This window comes from Ascaphus truei, chromosome 3 (assembly GCF_040206685.1).
Source record: "Ascaphus truei isolate aAscTru1 chromosome 3, aAscTru1.hap1, whole genome shotgun sequence".
NCBI classification, from domain to species: domain Eukaryota; kingdom Metazoa; phylum Chordata; class Amphibia; order Anura; family Ascaphidae; genus Ascaphus; species Ascaphus truei.
The window spans coordinates 345,618,703-345,640,118 of NC_134485.1; the positions used below are offsets into that span (position 1 = coordinate 345,618,703).

The 21,416-nt window shown below is 40.5% G+C and overlaps 1 protein-coding gene across 6 annotated transcripts in view; it reads right to left on the reverse strand.

Moving 5' to 3' along the window:
• Positions 1–21,416, reverse strand: part of LOC142490013 (homeobox protein Hox-D3-like) — a 168,444-nt gene that overhangs the window by 8,665 nt on the left and 138,363 nt on the right. For 2 of the 6 annotated variants that reach the window (XR_012799978.1, XM_075591776.1), the window contains 4 exons: positions 19,911–20,045; positions 19,727–19,822; positions 9,400–9,677; positions 7,476–7,576 (listed from right to left, as the gene is read on the reverse strand). The gene's annotated coding sequence lies outside the window, so the exon portion shown is untranslated. Of the gene's footprint in view, positions 1–7,475; positions 7,577–9,399; positions 9,678–12,967; positions 13,026–19,726; positions 19,823–19,910; positions 20,046–21,416 lie in introns of those variants that run through there. The other 4 variants (XM_075591770.1, XM_075591774.1, XM_075591771.1 and 1 more) reach the window with 3 other exon arrangements.

Consider the following 21,416-nt stretch of genomic DNA (forward strand, 5'->3'; position numbering starts at 1 on the left):
GTTTACGTTGTTTTTCCTAATATTGTACTATTTTGTATCTGCAAAGTGGAACCTTTCGTTACACACATCTCCTCTATTCATCTCTTCTTGCATTCCACATCCATTCTGCACTCCCCTTCTGCCCCCCTCTCTGTTGAGCCCCATGCCCCCCTAATCAGTTTTTGACCCCCCCATTTACCCGTGCATGAGCCTTCCTATCATGTTCTAATTCACACGCTCCTTGCTCTGGGTGCTTATCAAACAATCAAGACATTGCAACTAAGCACAGATCTCTCTTCCCAAAACTTTGCCTGACCTCTGATTTATGGCTTCAATGCAAACAACCCCAGCCTTAAAATGAACGCAGTGACTGGAGTTTGAAGAGGGAAGGGAGGTAGTTGATCCATGCTCTGCTAATTTAATATGACAAAAATCAAATGATAAATTTAGTTTATGTTAATTCACAATGCTGTTTTTTCTCTCTCCCTCTTCCAGAATTTAACTGTAAGTTAATGTACCCCAACAACTTGAGTCTTACACTGGCTTGTTAATGGGTTTAGATATTAGCTGCTTCTATCCATGCATACACAATTTCCCCTTGTCTCTGTGGGCTCCCAAAAGATTTATGGGTCTTTTGCCTTCTGTGACTATAAACAAGGAGAAAAGGGAAGCCCAGACACTGCACTGCTCAGTAACTCAGGGAATCTGTATAACAAATAAAAGACAGTTGTGGGAAGAAGATTTAGAGATTTTAGCCAAGCAGGCAACTTTCTCTTTAGCTCTTGTACGGCCCCCACTTCCAACACAACAGGAGGACACTCCAAAAACACCTGAAGTCTTTCGAAAGACATCAGAGGTACCACGAAAATGGACCTTCCCCACCCAGAAAATATGGACTGAAATACAAGAGAGGGGGGAAAAAAACTATTTGACCATCCAGAAACAGGGAAGGCTGCTGCTTAATAAGGAACAATAAAAGACGGTGCGGCGATGAGGTTTGAGAATATATTCATTTTTTATTCTATATCTTGCTTATAACCCGCTACCTTTTATTTCCCCACCAGGTAAATCATAGATAATATTGCTGTTCTTATTTATTTATTTTGTATCTGGATAGGGAAGGGGGGGGGGGGTGTTGGTGAGCGGTGTCACCTTGATTTGGGAAAGGGTATAGCAGACTAAAGGAAAGACATCATTAGGGGATTTCTATTTCAAGGCTGTTATATAAATGATTCGGGTGCACCCAGATGGAATTAGGGGCAGTGCGGGTTCTCTGTTAGGTCTGTATGTATTATTATTATTATTGTGTGCTTGTTATGTGAAGAAGCATGCTGCATATCAGCTAACAAGTAGTGCAATAAAAGCCCTGGAATTACATGTAGCATCAGGGGATACATTGTCCTTTTACATACATTTTAAGAACTATGGGGTTTCCAAGTAGAAATCCCTCACACAATATTTGTAATACATTTGTCATTGTGCATTTAAGGTTTTCGTTAGAAGTAAAATGAACATTTACTGATGTTTATTTTCTCAGTTCAGTTGTAAATGTAATAGGATCTATTTTCTGCGAATTTAAATCGGTAGTATTTACTTTGCGTGTGTGTGTGTGTGTGTGTATGTATATATATATATATATATATATATATATATATATATATATATATATATATATATATATATATATATATATATATATATATTATAGTACGCTCACGCAGCGAAATCTAAGACACATTTTAATGTGTGTGTTTCTTAACAGTTAAAATATTTGCGATTCATAAAACTGTATCGTTTTTCATTTCATTGACGTGCCAGTAGATACATATTCCCAGTGAAAGACAATAGTAGCAGCTATAAAAATCCCATTATTAATACCGGGAGAACATTCTCCTGTTTTAGTGCAGATTATAAATCAAGGAATGATGAAAGAGCTAAAAAAAAAAAATGCTTTGAAAACACAGGCCAATGTTGACCTTTTAGTTCAGTATTAGCTGAGTTGATAGTGCTGGGTAATAATGTGTATTGTAGATAGTACATATACACAATGTATATTAAGGGATACTAATTACGATGTATCTTTTAACAAAGAGCTTGGTGCAAGTTGTTAAATACGTTTTATTGTATTTTATTTTGACATTTACTACTTTTCATTTGGAATTGTATTCGCATTCAGAGAACACACACGTAGAAAATCCTTGCAACTAAAATTAATTCTTGATTAATACTTGGATTTGTGTGCAATAAAAAAAAAAAAGCATGATTATTTATGTGCCACTTACACTATTTTTATCACTTAAATGGCATACAAAAAAAAACTCTGTTCTTAGAGACAATTGCATTGTGGTAGCAAAAGCATGGTGGGAATCACCTTGTTTTTACATCTGAACGCGTGAGTCAGGCTCCCTATTTATTACCGAGGTATAATTCAACATTGTCGAGTATTAATAAGCCAATAATGATAATCTTTATAGGAAAAGAGTACTAGTTCTTCTAGTTTTATAGCTGTACTTATCCATTGTAATGACCTTTGGCTCAACGAAGCCATAATTCAACACAAAGGGAAATCCAAACATGGCCTCAAGTGTCTCCCTGGTTCTTTATTCCCTCACTTTAACCGTGTCACTGCTGGAACAGCCCAGCACCGCATTGCCATGCGATGTGGGCCAGAAATGGGCCCAGCACAGAAATGGTTAATGCTGGTATGCCCCAGGTATACAAACTAGATTAAAAAAAATAAAAAAAAACACTTTTCCAGACGAAAAGTTTTTTTTTTTTTGTATTTTTTGTATTTTTTTTTAACATCTCATATAATTGTTTTTTTTCCCCCACAGTAAGTTTGTTGTTGTTCTTTTTAAATGTCAGTGTTGAAAATGATTGTAACTTTTTTTTTCCTCCTGCTTTTTTTCTAGGTGATTTGGCTTCAATGCGGTCCCTTTTTCTGAACCTTGTCAAGAGATAATCCACCCAGAAGGGAACATTTTTAATATAGATTTTTATATCTTTTTTAATGTCATGTTGACTGTAAATATTGAATATATATATTTGTTATTTTTTTACATCTCCAACTAATGTGTATTTAAAAATCAATGTGAATGGATCTTATTTAATTTTGTTGTTGTGTAATGTTTTGCACAATTCACGCTCTTGTGCTTAAAACTGACTGCACGCCTCCTCTTCTGATTCCCTTTTAAACCACTGGATATTTTATGACAATTTTTACATCTCATTTGCACTCTGTCAAATTCTTTTGCCTTGCTAAAATAGTTTAGGTCCATAGCTGTGTGGTGCATTTGTTTCTGTAATTACTTGTAATTGTATATTGCTACAGATCTGTCAGGCCCAGGGGAGCGATTGTAATAAAAACTGGTAATAAAATATTTTGTGTTTTTGTAATGTTTTCTCCCCTATGAAAGCGCTGTACTGTTTGTAAATGGTTCTGCAGGCAGCACTGAAAGGCCCAAGAAAAAATGAGAACTTGTGAAGTAACTGGACAGTTATGGAAAGGAGAGGAAGCATTAGGATTAAAGGACCTATGACAAAATATGAATTAATGAGAAATAGTGTAGGGTTAGCTATATTGCTCTTGGAGAAGTTGATATTTGTTAGTGATATGAATCTGCCAACATGGATATTTTGTGATAGGTTCACTTTCTATATGAGTTTTGACAACTTTATCAGTATTTTCTATGGGTGCACAGGAGCCTTATCAGTTGTGTGGGATTTCTGCATTGGGTTTCTGTCAGTGGTACAAGTTGGGTGCACAGAATAGCACTACTTATATACTCATACTTTCAGCTATTTTTAAAGCCCAGCATTTTTATTAAAAGGATCTCACTATTTTTGCCATCAGAGAATAAACGCAGAATAAAACTTTTACATGGATGTTCATAAAGGGACACAATTATACTCTTATGAAATCAGACACAGGGCTCTTCAACTAATAATCTCATGTGCCTGATTACCATCTGAGAACAATTCAGACCCCAAAGAGGCAAAGAAACTGTTGGAAGTGGATAGTATGGTATCCTAAAGAGTGAGGGAGATACTACAGCTTTCAATAGACACTAATCAGAGGTGTAATGGGGGTTCCTCCCTCTCATCTAATTTGGCTAGTGCTAGAAGTTCAGTCATGAAACTCTCTGAGACATAATTTAACTTTCACAGATATGTAAAATTGAACATAACTGGGGAGGAACAGGAAAAATTGTTTGGATATTCGATGGCCTGTATGGGACCCTAATTGGGGCCCCTATGGGTCTTAATATAGCTTGGTCCTAGCAACACCAATAATCCTAAATCCGATTTAATACTGAGATCATCACCTCAATTTAAGGCATACACACAACATGTCTGCTGCAGGAAAACTGCCCGATTTGATAAGGAGCATCTATTAAGTGAAAGCACTCAGCCCTGTAACATTTTTTTTCCTGAGGCCTAATCTCATGTATTCAGCAGCAGACTTCCAGGGAATATGCAGTGAATACCACTTCCCAAGGCTAAAGGCGAAATATGTATAGCTGAGGAGAGGATAGACTAGTTCATATTATAATGCAAGCAGAATTATAGCGCTTCTCAGAGAAAAGTCCCAATGGAACAATATTTTCCAATAAGTCCCACAATACTATTTTATATTGAGAACTACTGGGGAAATGTCCCGATAAAGTATGTAAAGTACTCCAAATACTCAAAGAGTACTCAAAATAATCAATGGTGCTCTCATGATGAAGAGACACTCAGATCCCTAGTGCTGCCCCGTAACAAAGCCAGTGTGTGTATCAAGCAAGAGCTACGACTAGCAGGCTGTCAAACTATTATTCTGTGTGCGCTTGCGGCAGCGGTTAACCCCTCATCAGCCAAAGGGCTTGCGATGCTCTGCAGATAATCCCAATGCAGCATTTTTTTGAAGCCCTAGTCGGTTGGTGCCGGCGGTATATGCCTTTTTCTCTTTCCTTTGGGAACTGTTTTTACTTCTCTCCTAACATCCAACCTACACGTTACTGCCAAATTATCTAAAAATATTACCTTTTAGAGAAATACAGATACAAAAATTATGTTCGCTGGGCCTTTAAAATGTAACCAACATTAGGCAATTTCTTAGAAATGGTATTTAACTTTGCATCCAACAATAACTTTGAATCGCTGTGGCAATGGCATAGAAGGGAACAATTATTTTTTCCGCCACCATTTCGCCCCTGAGGTAGGGGTCCGGGTTTCTGGCTTTTAGGGTTAGGATTAGGGGATAGGATATTTTATGTTAAAGTTAGAATTAGGTGTTAGGGATATTAGGGGTTAGGAGTTAAGGTTAGGATCAGGGATTTGGCGGCCAACTGTCTAGCAGTGAAATGTCTGTAACTAAATGGCCGCGGCTAGTTGTCCTAGATGCTATATTATAAGGAATGGTCCCTTTACTAGTTCCTGATAAAAGTATTCAGGACTGAGGGGTTGGGGGACAGCTGGGACTGGTATCCCGGGCCTGGTGGAGGAAGGCCCCCCGATAATTTGCTCAGCTAGCCGGAAAATACTATGCATTACATACACCTCTCCAATTCCAAAGTGGCCATCGATTCTTCACTTTGCTGTGTGCTGTTGATCTTTCTGGCAGTAAAGCGGTTCATCTGATATTGTTGGGTTTTTGTTTGCAGTAAAAACTTTGGACTAAATTTGGAAAGTTATTAAACCTTTAAACTATGAAAACAAACCTTCCGGGGTCACAGGGGTCATTTTCTAAAGTCTCCCAGGTACAAAACAAGGGCAAAACCAGTGAAAGAATTGCAACCGATTTATCCAAGGAACAAACCGCATTGCTTTCTGTGAGCACCTGTTCTTTGATGAGTTTGATGCCGTTTTTTTGCACTGGTTTATGCTCCAGTTTTGCAGCCGGGAGACTTTAGTAAATAATCTCCTATAAACCAAAGCAGTTTTGGACCAACATTGTTGCAAAGAGAAGAATTTGTATTTTGTGTCAGTTTATCAAGGTACTTATAATAATTTATTTTGACAGCTTGTGATTTGTGTACTGTCAATATGAGGACGTTTTTTTTACAGCACACATATTACAACAGAAGAATTTACAATGCATCTGATATCAGACGCGCTGGGAGAGAGGGTTTGGGTTCTTTCCAATGTATCTGATCACAGATGCACTATTAGAGAGAGTTGGGGTTCCTTACAATGCATCTGATCTCAGACGTGCTATTACAGAGGGTTGGGGTTCCTTACAATGCATCTGATATCAGACGCGCTATTAGAGAGGGTTGGGGTTCCTTACAATGCATCTGATCTCAGACGCGCTATTAGAGAGGGTTGGGGTTCCTTACAATGCATCTGATCACAGACACGCTATTAGAGAGGGTTGGGGTTCCTTACAATGCATCTGATCTCAGACGCGCTATTAGAGAGGGTTGGGGTTCCTTACAATGCATCTGATCTCAGACGCGCTATTAGAGAGGGTTGGGGTTCCTTACAATGCATCTGATCTCAGGCATGCTATTAGAGAGGGTTGGGGTTCCTTACAATGCATCTGATCTCAGACGCGCTATTAGAGAGAGTTGGGGTTCCTTACAATGCATCTGATCTCAGACGCGCTATTACAGAGGGTTGGGGTTCCTTACAATGCATCTGATATCAGACGCAGTATTAGAGAGGGTTGGGGTTCCTTACAATGCATCTGATCTCAGACATGCTATTAGAGAGGGTTGGGGTTCCTTACAATGCATCTGATCTCAGACACGCTATTGGAGAGGGTTGGGGTTCCTTACAATGCATCTGATCTCAGACGCGCTATTAGAGAGAGTTGGGGTTCCTTACAATGCATCTGATCTCAGACACGCAATTAGAGAGGGTTGGGGTTCCTTACAATGCATCTAATCTCAGACGCGCAATGAGAGGGTTGAGGTTCCTTACAATGCATCTGATCTCAGACGCGCTATTGGAGAGGGTTGGGGGTTCTTTACAATGCATCTGATCTCAGACACGTTATTAGAGAGGGTTGGGGTTCCCCAGAATTTCACAATATAATTATAACTAAAAAAAGTTGCAAACCACTGCAATAGGGTGTATAAAAACCTGTGCCACTGCAAGTCATTTTTCTCTCCTTTAAACATACTTCAAAACCTCCGACAGGTTTTAAATAATATAACTCCCCCTTTGTAATAGTCACTACCACATTTATTAGCAAGTGTTTTTTGCATTAATTTATGGGCTCCTAAAAAAAACCATCAAGGTGTTTGCTGAGTGCTATCAATTACTTGCAAGTCCAAATATGTTGCAAAGTGGGATTTGAGCTTTCAAATGTTTAAAATATATATATTGGCATCAAGATAAGCAAAAGGTGTGCAGACATAACATAAACATGTCAAAAACACTCATAGGGGTTATTCATTTCACTCCAATTGAAGTATATGGGTATGTATGTGGGATAGTGCCCTCAATCTGCACTATTGCAGTTTAATGAATAACCCCCACAGTGGCTAACAAGTTGGCTGAAAATATACCTGTGATGTTTTGGCAACAATCCATGTGGTCACATCCCTCCCACATATAAATACAGGGATGTTGTTGGTGTGGAACAGGGGCCAGGAAAGGGAGGATGGTCCTGTAATAAAGGCATGAATACAACATTTAATTACCTTAAGTACCATTAGTACTTTTTACCATTTATCATATAAATGCATTTATAATAGACACAATAGGGGTATGCGTCAAATAATAGATGTTAACTTAAAAGTTATAGAACCTGGGGGCTTCAGACATAAAGAGGCAGCTACAATGACTCAACTAATGCTCTACAACAGGGGCGCTCAACTTCAGTTGTGAAGACCCACCAACGGGTCAGGTTTTCAGGTTATCACTGCTTCATCGCAGGTGGCTCAATCAGTCCCTGCTTCAGCACAGGTGGCGCAATCAGAGGCGCAGTCTTTGACTGAGCCTCTGATTGAGTCATCTGTGCTGAAGCTGGGATATCCTGAAAACCTGACCTGTTGGGGGGGGGGGCTTGAGGACTGTAGTTGAGCCCCCCTGTTCGATACAACTTTAATGAAAAAGAATGCACAAATTGATAAGTAACAATAAAAACATATGTGAGGCTAAGAGTGTCTTCAAACAGGCATTCCACACAATGCAAATTAAGTAGGTATAATATATTGCTAATAAACAATCTTATAACAACAAATAATAAAATAACAAAAAAATATTTAAACTGGTTGACATAGATTAAACATAACAACCTCTGGTCAGTTGATAACTACAGAAATGACCATGTGAAGGCATTCTATGGAACACAGTTAAAGTAAAGCTATCCAGAAATAGTTCAAACAAACCTGAAAAACAAGTGGTTATATGCTGGGAAACAATTTAAAAAATGATTTTTAGAGTAAATTGGTAAGAGTAAATGAACCTCTACAATTAAATGTAGACAGGTTATTCTGTACCAGCACATGACAGTGTGGGTATGCTTGGGTTGAAAAGCTTACAATCCAAGCAGTGCATTCAATAACAAGACATGACACTTCAAGAGTCAGTGGCATTGCACAGGTGCTGAGTTGTACATATAAGTCAGAATGTTTGAATATCATTTGACTTCCCTACAACCTATCATCGGCCGTCTGTAATAGATCATGAAGATGGGCAAGTAGAAGTCTTAGGCCCTTATTCAATTGCAATGAACACATTGTACCTGTGTTGGAGAAGGGATCAGCTCCATTTAAATGATTGTGAATAACATTTGCCAGTTGTTCACATGATATTTAATAGGGGTCTCTAAGTACTCAGAATTCCACCTTATACATTTGCCACATAAGACCTCTAAAGTTTGTATTTCTGCTAAGAAAACATGATGCACTATCTCTAATTAAAATCAGATGGAGGATTCCTATACATTTGAGATCTGAGTAATCAGTTTAATACATTTACTGTTATACACAGTCCATTCTCTAAGTATAACAATCCGAAGAGGGTTTAGTGTAGTTTAAATCCTAGTGGCAACATGTGATCTTGGGAAGGACAATATATTTCCCTGTGCATCTGGAATGAAACATTAGATGATATCATTATTATAAGAGCATTGTTCCCCTTTTTGGTTGTTCTTCCATTAAAATATCACAGAGATGACAGGCCGCATCAGACAGAACCGTCCTCCAGTTCAATACCCAGAATTCCTTGCTGCACTTGAAGCACTGTATGCAGTGTGATTATGGGGTGAGGCAGATTTGGGGACCTGTGTAAAACATGTGAGTGCGCTCATAAGTGTATGTATGTATATCTTTATTTATATAGCGCCAACAGTGTACTCGCTCTTTACAAAAGAGACAATACAGTGCAGGGAATTATAATACAATAAGTGTAACAAAGTCAGACAATAGGATGGGAAATCCCTGCCCCAGAGAGCTTGCAATCTAAGTGGTCTGTTGGAAAACTTACATAGACAGCAGGTGAGGAAATAAGTGCAGTAGATGGCAGTGCTTGGCCACACTGGTTGGTAGGAGCGACACTGGGTGTGGGACAGGAGCCACGAGTCCAGGTATATTGGGATGCTTCATTTAATAAGTGAGTTTTAAGGTTTGTCTTAAAGGTGGGTAGAGAAGGTTCTTGGTGTATACTGCGTGTGAGGGAGCTCCACAGGTAACTGCTCTTTATCATTACTAAGGCCTCCAATAACAGATTTCTTTTACTGTACACAACAGCGGGTATTCTCCAATCTGAAAAAAAAACATCTGTTCAAATTCCTCAATTGCAGCAAAGAGGTTAAATAGTACTGTAGCGTGAGTAGTGAAAGGTACCCAGAATTATCATGATTGCTCTCTAACATCTTTCACCATTTAAGCGTTGGAACGAGACTGCAGCATAAAAGAAGTTAAAGAAGAGCCTGACCCAGAATCCAGATACTGATCCATATGTGCAGACACACAAAGAGGCAGATTTGTTTTGTGTGTGGTGGAAGGAGTGAGGTGGGCGGTGGGTGCGGGGGGGGGGGGGGAGGAGTGAGGGGGAGGATGGTTTGTTACTTGTTAAGTGCTCACTCAGCACTTTCTCAGTCTCTGCACATAAGGGGATAACCTGTGTCAGCTCTTTAAATGTTTCCCTCCCACCTACACCCACTCCGGGAAAAAAGTGGTGACTCAACCAGATTTACAAACAATTCACATCAACACACAAAGGCAAATGCACAGGTTTAACTTACACACAGTGTGAGGCACACACGCACACAAAGAAAAGCAGCAGAGCATGACAACAATAGGCACAATGATGTAGAAACACACACACATGTAACACACATTCAGCTACCATATTTAAATCCCGTACCTGCTAGAGAGGCCAGTAATGGTCAAAGGGGCCTATTTATTAAGATCAAATTTGATTTTTTTTTCCGTGCATCAACATCTTGTTGCTAAAAGTTGTACAGACCTTATAAAATGTGCGTTGTCTGTATCAAGGATTTTTTTATATATATATATATATATATATATATATATATATATATATATATATGTGTGTGTGTGTATATATATATATATATATATATATATATATATATATGTATATATATATATATATATATGTGTATATATATATATGACACAATTCATTGTTTTAATTAATTTTGATGCGTTGCTTAATGTTGAATAATTGATATAATTTAAATGTAAACAAAATTATGTGTATTGTTGTTGTTAGAACTAGTACTTGGTGAATAAAAATGATGAGTGTAATATTATATATAACAGCCATACTGTGAAAATAATACATGTTGTTAACCTATATAATAAAACATCCGTGCTGCGGCAAATGGATTTTTGGGTTGATACGTAGCAAGTTCATTCTGCGCTAACAATATAATTAGGATTACACTAATCTGAACCTGGCGGATGATTTTGATGCACTTTCTTCTTTTTTGGGGGGCACACAGAAACATAATTTTTTAGTACATACAATTTATATCTGTACGAGTAGCGTTGTCCATTTCTGTGGCTCCCCCAAAAAATGAGGAAAAAAAAACAATATTACATTTGACACTGATGACACAGATGGCGTAATTTCAGGTTAGTACATATGCGCACAAGAGCAATTCAAGATAAGATTTCTGTCTACCAATTTGCCACACACGGGCCCCAAAGTCACCCAGACACACACAGGCAGCACTGCAGGTATTTGGATGGGCAACAGAAAGTGCACCTATATATACACACTCCCATCAAATAACAGCTCAGTAAAGTTTATGAGGAATAGGGCATAACATTAACACTTTCACTGCCAACGGGGTCGGTAACACATTGCAAAACTATGCATTGTAAAGTTCAAAGCCACAGCCCCGCTGAGACATTCATTTTCCTTTTAGACAATCCCTTTAATTTACCCTTTTTGTCCTAATTGCCTACAGCAATCTTCAGCCCAAGACAAATAAACGCGGGGTTGCTTAAATATGAACGCCATTGTCCAAGTTCTAAGTAAACGCCATGTAACTCACGCAAAAAGAATCCCATCAAAAAAAAAAACTGGTATATTTAATTGGATATGTTGGGTGTGACCTTTTGCAGACAGGCTTCTGGGTATACATGTAAAAGATATTAACCCCTTCAGTGTCCCTGTGAGAACATGATTTAGCCATGTAGATCTAGGGGAGCAGCCCTCCCCGCCCCCCCAATCCCATCCCATAAATAACACATATATAATGACTTTGAAAAAAATGGTCACAGATTTAGTTATATTATACAAAATAGAACCAAAGACTAGGATACCCAGCCAAGATGCTCTGTTAACAAACAATATAAAGCCCATGGGGAAACCCCAGGCTCTCATGTCTATTGGCCAATAGCCGCCAAGTCTACTTGGTCAAAAGACACTCACAAACTGGAAGGTCACTCCCATAATGGCCACCAAAACCATGTATAGCACGACCTTCCCCCAACACTAACTATTGGAGGTACACTCCACCTGCCCCCAAGGAGCCAACTTCGACAGGGTCCCTTCCCTATATAACACCTTCCCGCACCTTCCCGCTCAGCTGCAGCAAAGTAAATGCACACATACAAACAAACACAGCCATCAATAACCCTAACAAACTCATACTTAAACATGGAGGGAAGATGGGGCTGTTTCACCAGTCAAGAAATAGGGTTACCCTTAACCGCCCACTAATATCGCCCCTGATTCTCCCCATTAACGCCGCTCTCACTTAACCCTAAACAACCACATGAGGCTCCCCCCATTGGCAGGAAGTAATGTTTCCCCTTTCCCAGGGGCTCAGGCCTTGCTTTCTGTTGCAGGACTCCGCTGACGACCGGCAGGCCAAATGCATTGATGTGGCCTTTAGCCTTTTTACTCCTGTTAATTTCATACTAGTTGCATAGGCAGCTAAGTGCAATTTTTAGCACTGAAACCCACTTGTAAGTTAAGGTGATGTTACATGTATGTGGTACGGGTGTTATTATAAATGCTGACGAAATGTTAAAATATAATTATTTTCAAGTCTTTAAATGTATCTAAAAGGACATTGCAATAAGCGCGTGGCCCTTTTACTCGTACAAGTTTTCCGATCTGACCCGTTTGGGCAACTTGTTGAAGAGCCCAGTTCTGTTGTTTGGTAAAGTTGCACGGCAGTGTACATGAGCAGTATTCACTCGTTGCTTTGATAAATAAAACATTTTCAAAGCAAAATGCTAAATGCCTGTCTATGCTTTGTATTTCTGTGGGTTACATTCAAGATGGCTGTCTCTTTGATATTTACATGACTAATGGCGGTGATTTAATATCTCCGGTCTGAATAACACACGTATGTGTAAACAAATACTTAACCAAGTGATAGAGAAGAGGAGGAAGTGGATGTCAGCACCTGAGGGGAAGATAGCTCACAGGACCTGCTTTTTGTCATGGTTAACAGGAGATTATTTGTGTGAGAAATAAGCGCATGACGTAACTATAATTTGGGCAGAACACCTGAACCTGATTGTAATAGGAACATTATAATGGGCTGCATTTCTCAGCTGCTCACCTGAGTCCTCAATCCATCCTCAGAATTTACTATTGACTTCAACTCTGCAGCAATCCAACTGGAACAGAGAGAAGGTATAGCATGCAGTGTTCTTATATACTGCATAATGCACATCTCTAGTGAAGATGGATGATATATATATATACACACAAAAAAGGGGAGAGAATGTACACCATATATACTAAAACTATTGTCTCACAATTGCCAAGTGCACGCGTCATAAATAGTATGAAAAATATACTTCATCAAAATCAAATGTCCAGGGAAGGAGACCCAGCACTACAGGAAGATGAAAGAAAAAGGTATCTAATCCATATCCAAATATATCCATGCAGCATCCCCTGATGAAGAGGCCCTGAGATGGCTCCGAAACGTTGGATACATTTGGATATGAATTAGACACCCTTTTTTCATCTACCTGTAGTGCTGTGTCTCCTTCCCTCGTCATTTCATTTTGGCGAGAGAGAGAGAGAGAGAGAGAGAGAGAGAGAGAGAGAGAGAGAGAGAGAGAGAGATAAGAAAACAGGACAGGCACTCCAAAATCCAAAGGTGACATTTGTTCCTCACGGCATTTATGTGTGTGTGTGTGTGTGTGTGTGTGTGTTTGTTTGTGTGTGTGTGTATATATATAGAGAGAGAGAGGGAGAGGGAGAGGGAGAGGGGAGAGAGAGAGAGAGAGAGAGAGAGAGAGAGAGAGAGAGAGAGAGAGAGAGAGAGAGAGAAGAAAACAGGACAGGCACTCCAAAATCCAAAGGTGACATTTGTTGCTCAATGTTTCGGCTCCAAACTAAGCCTTTATCAAGCTCACACACACAAATATATATATAGATGTACTGTAGAGGTATCTGTACCGTGTTAGCCAAACTTAATGGTGGCACTGTATGCTCGTTTGCATGTCATTTCCCAGAATCCCTTGCTGCAGTGGAAGCACTGTATGCTGGGTGATAATGGTGAAAGACAGGGTTGCAGACCTGTCTAAGACATGCAAATGAGCATACAGTAATATTTCCATTTGCTATATATATATATACGGGATTGTGACTTTAAACTGTAGTCAAAGAGACAAAAAGTGTTGGGTTTGCGCCTGATATTGAGAAATTCCACACCTGTTAAACTTTGGGGTAAAGCTCTTTGGAAGTGTTTTGTTTAATATGTTCTAGTTTATGAAATTGTTTTGTAAATAAAAAAGTAGTGGTAATGGGGAAAAGTTCGGATTTTGAGAATCAAACACCCTCGAACCTCAACAATCCAAGCACAATGTAGTTAATAGCCTTGCGTTCATTTTTTGGCTCAGATTGCCCAGAATTTGGGTGCCGGATTGGGAAAATCTGTACTTGTTCATATCTAACGTCAAACACTCCATTTGTAAGAGTGTTTAATGCAACAAAAGTGTTTAATGCAACACAAAAAAACATTTCTGATGTTTTTCCCACTCATTCTGTAACCCGTGAAGCAGGTTTAGAAGACATGAAAGAAACTGGACCTTAATATTGGATCTGTTCAAACTTGGTAGGTTTCTCTTTATTCGCATGCATCTTTATTATTGTGATGGTGTTTTCTGATAAACTCCACCTTACAAGTGTAGCCATGCCTGGCTTGGCTACTAATCTGCCTCACTGACATGCAAGCCCTGGTAACAGTGCAGGCAGTGTCAGGACCAATCTAGGGATTTTCCCCATAGAGGCAGCTTCCTTGAGTGACATCGGAGGAGGTGGGCCAAGGCCTGTGTTCTGCCCAATCCTTGGCTCAGACCTTGGACCTTCCCCCTCTGTACTTAAGGGGCCGCACACTCAAATTTAGTTAGTGTCTCTCTCCCTGAGAGAGACTGGTAGTCACGCAGAGGTGTGCAGGGATCTTGGCACATACTGTCCCCTCCCCTTTGGGGAGTGAGGAGTGATTACCTTCCCCTGGCTCTATTAGGGAGTCAGGGAAGAGCAAAGACTGCCTCTGGTGCCCTAGACCAGGGGTGGAAGTCCAGAGACCATCCTGAGGGTGAAGCCCCAAGAAGTGTGCTCTGCAGTGTATGCTGTTGGTAAATAAAATGTTCCTATGTTCAACTATACTCTGGCCTGGTGTGCAATCTATCAAGGAGAGTAGTAGAGAAGTTCTCCTGCAGGGATTACCTTCACACTACTGGAGTCTGCAGCAGATGGAGGCGCTGTACCATGTGAGATAAAGACCAGTAATCTAGCCCAGAAGCCTGTCCTGATGTCCTCACTACCACCAGCGGACGACTCAGCTTCCTGTGAACCAGCAGGTAGCCAGCACCATACACCATGTAATAGGCAGATCTCCCAGAGGGTGGGGGAAACACCGTTAGACAAGCACACTTCAAAGACACAGCTACACACACCACATGGATCCCTCCAGTTCCACGGAGATAAGAAGTCTATGTCATGCTCTTCTGATTTCTCTGACAATGAAAGGGCTATTTGCATACCAGCCAACTTATTCCTGGTCCACTGCGTGATAATGATAATAATATATTTTTTTCTTCTGCAGCGCTGACAATGTACTCATCGCGGAACATAGCATTTTTGCAGGCAGAGTGCGTCTCTTCCCCATACAGCTTACAATCTAATTTTGGTGAATTGATGGAGTGACCTGCCCAAAGTCACAAGGAGATGGCACTGGGATTCAAACCATATTCACCCACCTCCAAGGCAATGACATTAGCACTGAGCTGCTCCTTCAGCACATATAGGGAGAAGGAGGGGTTCAGTGAGTAAATACACTAACTCTACAACTCAATGACACTGAGTTTGCATGAAGCAGGGGAACCTGGTTCAATTCCTGGTGTCAGCTCCTTGTAACCTTGGGCAAGTCACCTTATCTCCCTGTGCCTCAGGCACCAGAAGCATAGATTGTAAGCTCGCCTGGACAGGGACAGTGTGCTATGTGCTGTGCGCTGTACTGTAATTGTCAAGCACTTTGAGTCCCAATGGGAGAAAAGCGCTGTATGAAATAAAGTTGTTATCTAGTCATTGCTTTGTATTTCCATTTGCCGATCTGTTTGCAACTTTTCAATGCGTATAACAGATGTACAAGTGTAGGTTTGTAAATAACAAAATGGCAGTGCTAGGCAATGCCTCATAGTACCAAAGCCCTTCAATCATTGAATGCATTTAATCAATAGACAGCGAACATCATTGCTTCCTATGAGAGTAAACACTAGCTATGATATACACTACATACAAAAATATCAAGAATCATGTCGCTGTATACAGTATTCAAACAAAACCAAGGGATCCCTGTTGAAAGCTGCATCATCAATTGTTTTAAGAAACCATCTTAAAAAAATATATATATATATATATATACATACATCAAATATAAATATAAGTGCAATTTATAAAAAAATGTTTCTAGCGCAGACAATTTATCAGTAACCTTCTGACATCATTGTGGTCTATTTGCTACAATGTATGGTCATTATTTAGATTTCTTGCCTGCATCTGTGGTAAGTGTAAGAAACATGTTAATCATGTTCTACGTATTTGACTCCGATTAGTCAGACTCAGAAAGGCTTATACCTCTACATAAATTATTCTGACTCCAGAATGTGTTGTATCGTATGTTATGCAACATGCGCCTTACTTCCCTTCTTCCTCGTAGCAACGGGCAGAATGGGCGGACAATTCCTAAATTGGCACATTTGCGGCATTCGGGAATCTCAGAATAGTGGCAAAAACTGGCAAACATATTTTTGCCACATTTACTAAATTTGATGGTTTTCAATGGGAGTTTAGCAACAAATGTTCATTTATCTTAAAAAAAAATAATAATAAAATCCCGGAGATATTGCAAAGTAAACTTAGGTAACTGGCAGGGTTGCAGGGTGGCTTCTCCAAAAATACTGGACACAATGGTGAAAGGTGCGACACGCTCGAGACACACACACCTCTCTCAGCTCCATGCCGTTTCCTCCTCTCCTTGACCCCACCACCAGGCTCCTGACAGCTCCTCCTGATTGGCTGCATTACCCAGCAGCAGCCAATCAGGATGGAGAAAGCTGCCCAGCCCCCTGACAAGAGCCCTGCTATATTCCTGCTCAAGGAAATCCCGCGGCCCCCCAAGCCGGTCAGGTCACTGTGTCCAGAGAGTTAATACCGGACACACACATGTTCAGTATTACCTCTATTTTTTTACTGGACAGTTTGTCCAAATCCAGGACAGTCCGGTTCAATACTGGATACCTGGCAACCCCAGTAACTGGGCAAATGTCAACATAATTTGCCTAACTTTTCCCTATCACGCACATTTTCAACAATATTTGCATGAATATTCACAAGAGAGGGACAACATTAACCCCAAATGCAAACTCATGCACATAGGACAAACTAGGTGCAAAGTCATTTGATGCAAAGAGACTATGAATATGGCTTTCAAATAATTACTTTTATGGCAAAAAACTTGGGCAAAAAGTACCACCTGATTTATCAAAGTGTATAATTGCATTGAATTCAGCAATTCAGGCATGTTTTTAAAAATTATTGTTTCTTTTAACAGAGGATTAAAGCAGGGGGTCTCCTGAGCTGAACTGCATTAATTTCAGCGCTGGGGACCCCTGCATCCCTAGATACAGATCTCCAAAGGGGTGCCGGTATCTAGGCAAAGTTTAAAGCTGCCGCGTCACGGGGGGCAGCGGGATGCCGATCCCGATGATGTCACGGCTTCCTATTGGCCCGCAGGGCGCGGGAGCTCTGAGAATCCACCGTTACTCGAACCCTGGTAGTCGAGCAGAGCGGCTACCGGCACCAACTACAGAGGTATGTGTCTCCAAACGCAGGGGGTTCCCGGAGCTGAAATGAATGGGGTCCAGCTTCTGAGACCGCACGCTTCAATCCTATGTTAATTTTTTTTTTGCAAAAACACAATTCACCTGCTTGGATTGCAGCTTTAAAATCAATGATACATTTTTAATAAATAGGGTACAATATTTTTTTACTGCGGTTCATGATTTTTGCCTTGAACTATAAACCCTTATATGAGAACATCAGCGGTACAAATGAGCGATACTGTCCTTCAGTGAATGAGGATACATCGCGTTGTAATAACAAAAATAACACTTTTCTTGTTTTTAAAACAGCAATTCCGTCTACTTGTTTCCACCCCCCTTTTTGTATTAAAGAATTTGTATAGCGGGGGGAGGGGGGATGGTCCCCTGAAGTTGAATCGCGGTGTTTGTTACCTCAGGGACTCTCCCTGAGATTCTGGGACACTTCCAGTTTTAGTTGCCGGTGTAAAAGCTCTCGTTTGAAAAAATCAAAATGGCTGTCAAATCCTGCTGGCCAATAAAAAGCTGCAACAGATCACGTTGCGGCTTCCTATTGGATGACTGCTGGCACCATCTTTGAAAAGCCAGGAATTAAACCGGCAACTAAAATGGTGAGTATATCAGGAACCTTGGGTGTCCTAAAAATAGCAACGTATCTCTCAAATGGACCCCCCGGTACAAATTCTGTAAAAACATCAATGTCCAAAATGAGCAGAATTGCTGCTTTAAAGGGTCCTACAATTCTTTTAATCGATAAGAATTAAAAAGGTTAAGCACTCATTTTAATCTCTTTCTAACATAAGGTTCAGCAACTCTCTGCAAGGCCATATTTGTGCCACAACAAAAAGTGGTTCCGCTGTTTAAGGTAGAGCCCTTCATATTTAAAACATATATTACATTCTCCCATTCTCTAGCCACACGCCTGACCAGAACACAATCTGTGGCTTTAAAGCTCCGTTCCGTTACCCCAGCTGGTGTAAAACACTTGTGCATATTCACCAGGGTGGTGACCACTGAACATTCACAACTCACACAACATGAGTGAACATGCCAAACTGTGTAACCACCACTCGACACGGGACTGTTTTTTCTTCACCAAAAACTACAAATAGGACACGCGTCTCGCATTAGCCGAATTTTTGTCGGTTTCTGCAAATACAGGCACATTTATTTACCGCGGGACAAGTTCATTGTTGTTCAATTGAATTAAGACTAAAAATGCTATCGCATTCTGGAAAAGAATCAGGGAAACTTCACACATTTCTACCCCTGTCAAAAATGAATGATACAAAAAAATAGCAGGACTGTTAAATCTCTGGGAGCGGAGCATTTTTTGCTCTTAAACTTGCACCAAAGTTTGCAAAACAAGTGTGAGACATTTCAGAAAAAAAAACAATTTCTTCTTTATCTTGCATTTTTTTAAATCATCTCTTGGAAGTTACCATCTCTGAATACCAATAGTGGAGCAGAAATAAAGTCCTAGCCTCGTGCCCATGGAACCGATGCCTTCCCTAACTCTTTTAACCAGTGATTCCAGTCTCTCCTATGGCAACCTACAGCAGTGACATATGGAGTTATATCTGGGCGACTGTAGTCTACAGGTATTTTTTAAAGTGTCTTTGTCTCACATAAAGTCCCAGTGGGGGTCACATTCGTTTCATATATGGTAAACCTGCCAACTATCCGGTAGACAGCTTCAAAGTCAAATGAATCATGGTCGATCTGAAGTTACTCAGTAAACATGGCAAGCTGAAACTTTACCTGCTCCTTTCTTTGCAATGCATTGTGTGTTTCCTTGGCAGGAAAAGGGTTACTGGGATGGGGGACATGTGTGATTGTGTCAAAATGACCATTTATTTCATGCATCTTCATTCACGATCACACAGATCTGGGGCGAACTGTAGTGAGATGGCTCTGAACCTGTGTGGGAATCGCCCAACTCAGTATGGTTAGGGGCAGGAAAATGTCCAGAGACACATTACCTTTCTGTACCTGTGACTGAATTTAGCAGTGAGCCGGTGTGGGCTGGCGATGTGCAGAGAGGGAGGTGTGGAAGGGAAGACGAGACAGGTCACCTTCTATAAGGAGATGACAGTGGGGTAACCGAAGGGACAGAGTTCACAAACCACCAATCACCAAGCAGTATACTTTTACGGAATGTCATACCTACTGTCATTCCAAATGTTTCTTCTTCCCTTGTTTGAAAATGATCCATGCTTGTGTTACAGATTCACTCATGTATGCCATTGAATGCATCATCTTCCATGAACAATATGCCCCCGCCTTCTACCAAGTGTCCCCCTGAAAAAGATAGGATGTGAAAAATTGAAGTCACTTTACAGTCATGCATTGTATGTTTTAGTGTCCACCATAAAAAAGCCTGCCATTCTTGCAAAGCAACCAAATAAAGTGGATCTTCTGCATTATAATTGCATTGTTAGACTGGGGTTACATAATTCAATTGAAACCAAAACCATAAAGATAAAAATATCTCAATAACACTGCAGCAGCTCCAGAACCATCCGCAAACGTTCACATTCAAACGTGCATCTCCTGTGTGTTTTTAAGCTTCTATACAGATGAGCACGTGCATTAGTGCCGGGTGCTGGGAACACCTGTGCCTCTGCATATACCAGCGCACAAAGGAACGCGCAGCACCGAACAAACAACACACAATGCACAAAGGCCAGCGAGATGCATATTTTCATCTTCCCACACAGCTGTGAAAACAGATGAGAAGCAAACACACGCACATATCAAATTCCAATGCAATTGCAATGTGCCTCCCTCTGCTAATACACCCTGCATTATATAAGGCAGGGAGTGTCAGGAATTGGGATGTGATCATGTGCTAAAAATTGAGTACACCTCAATGCTCACTCCTCCATAAATACATATGTCATTTATTATTTGTATGTATTTATATATGTGGTATCAATGATGGGAACCTTCCAGATGAAAATCAATAGGAGAATGAAGATGGGATGGAGCCCATTAAAAAGAAACAAGACAATCTTTCAAGGGAACCTTCTACTGTGCCTCATAGGGAAAGTGTTCGACCAGCGTATTCTGCCCGTTCTCACGTATGGATGTGAAACTTGGTCCCTAAATGCGAAGATAATTCAGAAGTTCAGACATCTCAAAGAAGTATGGAGAGGTGCATGCTGGGAATCACCCAGAGAGACAGGAAAATAAATAAATGGCTTTAGATGCAAACAAAAGTCTGTGACATCATCACAAGGGCCGAAGAACTAAAATGGTGGTGGGCTGGATATATTGCAAGAAGAAATGATGGACAAAGATGGTACTTGACTAGATTCTGGGGGAAATAAAAAGACCAAAACCACGACCAAAAATAAGATGGAGGATGATATTAGGAAAATTGTTGGAGCAACGTGGAGAAGAGAGGTTTGCAACTGCAGTACCTGGAAGATCATTGGAGAGAGAGAGAGAGAGAGAGAGAGAGAGAGAGAGAGAGAGAGAGAGAGAGAGAGAGAGAGAGAGAGAGAGAGAGAGAGAGAGAGAGAGAGAGAGAGAGAGAGAGAGAGAGAGAGAGAGAGAGAGAGAGAGAGAGAGAGAGAGGAGAGAGAGAGAGAGAGAGAGGAGAGAGAGAGAGAGAGGAGAGAGAGAGAGAGAGAGAGAGAGAGAGAGAGAGAGAGAGAGGAGAGAGAG